Source organism: Amblyomma mixtum, chromosome 7 (assembly GCF_055824585.1).
Source record: "Amblyomma mixtum isolate Tamu chromosome 7, ASM5582458v1, whole genome shotgun sequence".
NCBI lineage: Eukaryota > Metazoa > Arthropoda > Arachnida > Ixodida > Ixodidae > Amblyomma > Amblyomma mixtum.
Genome location: NC_143018.1, coordinates 19,633,246 through 19,639,245, shown reverse-complemented (window position 1 = coordinate 19,639,245; position 6,000 = coordinate 19,633,246).

Sequence of the window (6,000 nt, the reverse complement as noted above, 5' to 3'; positions counted from 1 at the left end):
ACGAAGTCTTCTGGTGGAGGTCATCAGCCCCGACGCCATGCCCGGCGCTGTTCCGGTTCCGGAGGGTGTCGTGTTTGCACGGCAAGTTGTGACTCTGCGCTCTCAGGTCCTTAAGCGTGTGGTCAGAAGCACCTTTGTTGCGTATAAGGCTTAAGCAGCACTCCTGCAGTCGCCTAGACTATCCCAAGAGCAGATACTACCTCATATGCTTGAATGATGTGGTTAGCTTGAAAAAAAAAAGAAAAGCGAAGCAGTAAGCGAGATCGTAGAATAAGTACAGCGTGCTTCAGGCGTTGGTTCTCCGTTTAGCCGTGGTCTCAGGGTATCAAATTTTTTACCACAAGCCATAGTTCCTTGACCCACTGTGGCAACACCCTTTTCCGTAGCCTGAGTTATCAACGTCTGAGGTCCGCAGAACGGCATCTGCACTTGCCGGAGGTGTCAGCAGCCGGCTTGTACCTCACGGGCCGGACACGAAGAACCTTAGGACGTCTACTTTGCTTAGACCGCCAGACGTCTCCGCTGGATATATGGTTCAGGTGTTGTTGTGGTTAATCCTTCCAAATACCTCAGAACTGTCATGATGTTACGCTCGAAGTTTGTTACTTTTTACGCATGACTGGACTTCATGCTTTTTGCAACGTTTCATAAAATTCTTTACCACAACAAGTTTGATGCCGTCCGGCAAGTTTAGCGTCACAAATAAACAATGTTCCAGGTGAGATGCTGAGTGAAAGGAGCTGGGCCCTGAAATATGGCATGACAATGGTACACCCCAGCCAGAATCACAGCTCCAAGGACAGGGTCTGCTTGCTAAGACAAATCCGAGAAACCAAAATGCCTTCTGTGCTCCCGCATATGCCCAGATTTCCCAGAAAGTTGGTTTTCAGGTTAGACCTGCAGTTCACCAAAGGACCACATGCCACTTGAGAGTCAACATATAGCGTCTCTCAAAACAACGTAGATATTGTTGTGTTCCGCCGTCTGCTGACAAAAGAGATTAAGTCCGAGTCAGAACATAGGCTCTAACTGAAGGCCATCAAGTTTCTTTGAATTTTTCAAGCTGTAGCGTAGAAATCTCCGCGCCATCGACAGTAGCCTCACGCTGTTTGAGCAGTTTTGTTCAGTTTTAACACTGTGGACAATGAGATTAATGCTTCTCCAGTTTCTTCGGATAAATTTTGAATGACTGGGTTTCTTCGAAGCGCCATGAAAGGCGTTCATGTGGGTGTTTTCCCACTAAGTCACACTGCCGCATTTATGACGTCACTGGACAGGTTATTTATTTACGTCGATGGGCTGGTAACGGGGTAAAAAAACTCATCTAGTGTGCTTTAAAAATGCACACAAGCCAATCCCGAAAAACGCTGCGGTTTTTTTGCACAGCTCCAGTTGCACTGCATGTTCTTGCTACCCCATTACATGTGTTCCGTCCGTGAAATACCTTGGCATTTACTTTGACAGTGATTTATCCTGGAACACGCACATGGCACACCTCAGTAAGAAGCTTAGAGGCGTCGCATGCTTGCTCTATGCTCTAAGGGCCTACCTGCCATTTGCCATAAGACGTTTAATTGCACAGTCTTTGGGGTATTCTCTGCTGAGATATGGCATGTGCTGTTTCTTCAACTGTTCTGCAACATGGAAAAATAGGATAAACCGTATTCTCAAGAATATGGCTAAGAGTGTCATCTATTCAATACCCCATAAACAGCAAAGTGTATTCCTTTCTTCAGGTCTGCCTTCCTTTGACATTGTGTTCAAACAAGTCACTGTACTCAGATATTTCTGGAACTCTGAATTTCGGTTCCACAACGTTAAACCAATCCCATTAAGAAAAGTTTCTCGATATATTGTCCCTGCAGTGCGAACTCATTTTGGTATGTCTATGAGGTCATATTATATCCCATGTATATTCAATGAGATGCCTGATAATGTTTTCAACTTGAACACTCGCAGACAGTTACGTGATGCTATTGCCGAGCTTGAACAGCTCTAGTGCATATGTTTTAATGTACACAAAACAATGAATTGATTTGGTAACACAGGTTGTTGCTGCTGCCGGACGGCGCCCTACAAGCCCAATTGAGGCTTTGGCGCCTCCGCGTCTTGTATTGTTTCTTTGGTGTGAATAAAGTATTTATTTATTTATTATTTTTATCGAGTAGGAGTATTTAGCTCGGCAGTGCTTCTTGAAGCCAGTGTTCTTGAAACAAAGAAGAATAACGCAATGACCTTACTGCTGTCATTATTTCCCAGCAGTTCTTGTCCTATCGTCAAGGCATTCTAATAAATCATGTGTGCAATATACTGAATACTAGACACTGGAGTGCTCTGAAACTTCTTTTGCAAGCTGTTGCTATGATAAAATAGGATGGCCATTCTAGCCTTCCTCTCAAAACACGCTGAAGTTCGCACTGTCGGTCACTGGTGGGTGGCTTGTTCTCAAAATAGTCCTCAAAAGTGCTTCACGGTCGTGTTTGGGTTATTTAGAAAAGCTCACTTCGAAATTCGATATCTCACGAAGCAAACACTGAGCGCTGCCCAGTGTCCAACATAGAAAGGGTTTCGGTAATGGCGCATCCAAAATAATGCTGCTTTGAGTTCTATTCAGGACCAGTTTGCACACTGCTCGCAGCTAGGTACAAAATAGGCAAATCCCTCGAGGAGTGAACTGGAAAACATGACAACCCAAAATGACCGTCTTTAAAGACTTACGTCCTAATTTAAGCAGTAGTTTCCCTGTGAACCTTCACGTGAACAGCTGTTTTTTCATTGTCTAGTAATGCGCCCTAGCAACTGATTCTTTTACTGCTTTAGAACTCGCGCTCCTCTAATTCTGCCCGCGACATCCCGATATCCACGAAACGAACTCAGGACGTCAATATTGGTCATCGAACAGTACAGGTGGCGGCAACGCTTTTGTGAGGCCAAACCCCTTTCACAATAAAACCTTGCTGTGAAGCAACATAGTGGGCATGTAACTAAACACCGTTTACTCTGAACCAACTCTCACACTCAGAGGAGCTGTTTGCAGCTACGGATCTGTAGTTGACGCCGAGGTTATGCCTGGTCACCGCTAGCTTCGTACTGCTACCATAACTATAGCCAGGCTAGAGGATGAGACTAGGCCAATTTTTTTGAATAGGGTTTCCAATGCCATAGAGCTGCGCAGGGCTATTGGGGATTTGTGGAATGGGCATTTGTCCTGCTCTGATGATGATTTCCACCCCCATGCCACCCCCATGCTGCTGCTACTGCTACTACTGCTACTGCTACTGCTACTGCTACTGCTACTGCTGCTGCTACTGCTACTACTGCTACTGCTACTGCTACTGGTACTGCTGCTACTGCTGCTACTGCTGCTACTGGTACTGGTACTGCTACTGCTACTGCTACTGCTACTGCTACTGCTACTGCTACTGCTACTGCTACTGCTGCTACTGCTGCTACTGCTGCTACTGCTGCTACTGCTGCTACTGCTGCTACTGCTACTACTGCTGCTACTGCTGCTGCTGCTGCTGCTGCTGCTGCTGCTGCTGCTGCTGCTGCTGCTGCTGCTGCTGCTGCTGCTGCTGCTGCTGCTGCTGCTGCTGCTGCTGCTGCTGCTGCTGCTGCTGCTGCTGCTGCTGCTGCTGCTGCTGATACTGCTGCTACTGCTGCTACTGCTACTACTACTGCCGCCGCCACCACCACTATTACTATACTACTATTGCTGCTACCCTATTACTGCTTCTACTGTTAGTACCTATACTACTGTCGAAGCACCGAAGAGCTCTGCTACTACTAATACAAGTATACTCCCGCTACAAACTGCTACATGTACTTACATCCCGCTAGTATTAATACTTCTGATACTTGAAAAACACTATAAAATGTAGACTTTTCCCTAAAACTTGACAAGTTCTCCTAGTCTGCGTGAAAAAGAGATGCTCCCTTTCGCACTGCTGGACGTGTACGATTGGGAAGCTCAGTGCACGGAGCCAGGCGCACACGTATCGGGGCAGCGGCGTCTGGGGGCGACATCCGCTTTTCTGCTCACGTCGCTTTCACCGTTTATGAGATACGAGCGCCAGGCGAAACCTGTACAGGCAGCTGCTCTTAAAAGAAGGAAAAAAAAAATAGGAGCGATTCGAGCCGGTGTGCGCAAGGAGGCAGTCTCTACTGCAGTCCAGCGAGCACGTGCGGAGCAGCCGTTATCGCAAATGTGCTGCGCTACAACCGGACGGAATCCCAAGCGCAGGCAAATTGGCGCATTATCTGAGCGGGAACCAAAGACCGTGGCTGGGCTGGAATGTAGAGTCCGGAGCAAAAATGACAAACGCGATCAGGAAGCGGAGACAGGCAGGACATAAAGCAGCCGAGAAAGCGAATTTGTAACTTGAGACGCCGGAATGGCATTTGCGGTCAACGATAAGAAGACTCCGATCGGCATTGACTTGGGAAGCATCTTTGCATTCCTATGCAGACAGAAAGCGGGAGAGAGGGGGGCGGATGTTCGTTAGAAGTAACGGAAAGGCGGATCTCAGGCATTGAACTTGCTGCTCCGTATAGTCCTTGTGCTAATAACACAAACAAAGGCTTTGTCGGTTTTGTAAAAGAAATGTGGTGAAAAAAATTAAACGCAATATTTAAGCCATTCAGATCTTGTGGTACGCTGTGCACATCAAGCGAGCCAGTAGAAACGCATGAGATCTGCTCAAGCGCATTACCACAGCCTGTAGTGCATTTGACAATTACTATATTATAAATATTTGTGGCAAAGAAGACTTCTTTACGTTTACAGCTTTTTCCAGTGACACCTAATGTTCACTTGGAGCCTGCGAGTAGCAGTAGTCGACCATCCATTGTCTTTGCGTACAGACAAAGCCGCTTATGTCCACCTTTGCGCTCCCTGATGCCCCATTGGGACCTTTAAGGGAAAATAAATGATGATGATGATGATGATGATGATGATGATGATGATGATGATGGAAAGGCTAGTTTAGTGACGCGTACCTGCATTTCATTGGCAGACGTGAATACGCGAGATCTGATTAAGCTTCAAATACTGCTTAGAAATCAGCGTACCGGTCGGCACCGAAATAATAAAATCTGCAAGAATTTGACAACCCCATTACGAGAATAGAGTCACTGTGAGAAGCCTTTTAGGGTCTACCAGGGATACATAGCAGAGCAACGATGCAATAGCATGTCTGATGCATATTGAGGCGGCTTTAGTATCTCAGTGAACTTAGCGACCGAACACAATGTCTTTACGCTCTCTCAGCCCTGCTGCTATGCACTAGTTGCTCGTTGGAAGAATCCTCCTTTTCCTTCGTAGAGCCTGCCAGCACCCAGTTGGTAGAAGGTCTTCGACATCGGTGCAGAAGAGGGTTCGCTGCCTAAATTCACACTGATGTGGTGCCTCTTCTATCCTGTGTTCGGTGCACTGCGGCAGAAAGCACGAACTTCCTCACAACGGCATCCTCTCCCTCTCATCCTTCGTGATTGTGTCTTCTGCAATAGAAAAGGGAGAGGAAGGGCATCGCCTCGGGCAGAGATGAGATATCCGGCGCGCAGCGCACCGCTGCTGTTTGCCTGGCGCTCGGTCGTGAACCGGCGGCGCCGGCGTCGTAGCAGCGCCGTTACCTGCGCTCGCTTCTACTTCTTTTCACTCTCGGAGGTGCGGAAGCGCACACGGCTTACCTCAAAGTCGTTCGCCTAACGACGACTCCTCCTCCCCCTGCTCTTCCCCCTCCTCCTCCCCTTCATTCATCCCCAGTGCGGACTGAGTGTGGTGTGGTCCCTTGCCTCTCGAAGGTGAACTTGCAATGCGATGTGGCAGCGGAGGACTATTTACCACCGGGCTGTACAATTTTCCTGCCGTCCCAAACTGCGTGAGAACTCGTAAATCCCCCTTCTCTATTTCCTCCCTAAGGGTGCTTGGAGTAATTATTTTTAATTAGGTAATTTCGGGCTTCATAAAAGCACCGGCTGTGCCGCTGTCCGTAAATCAAC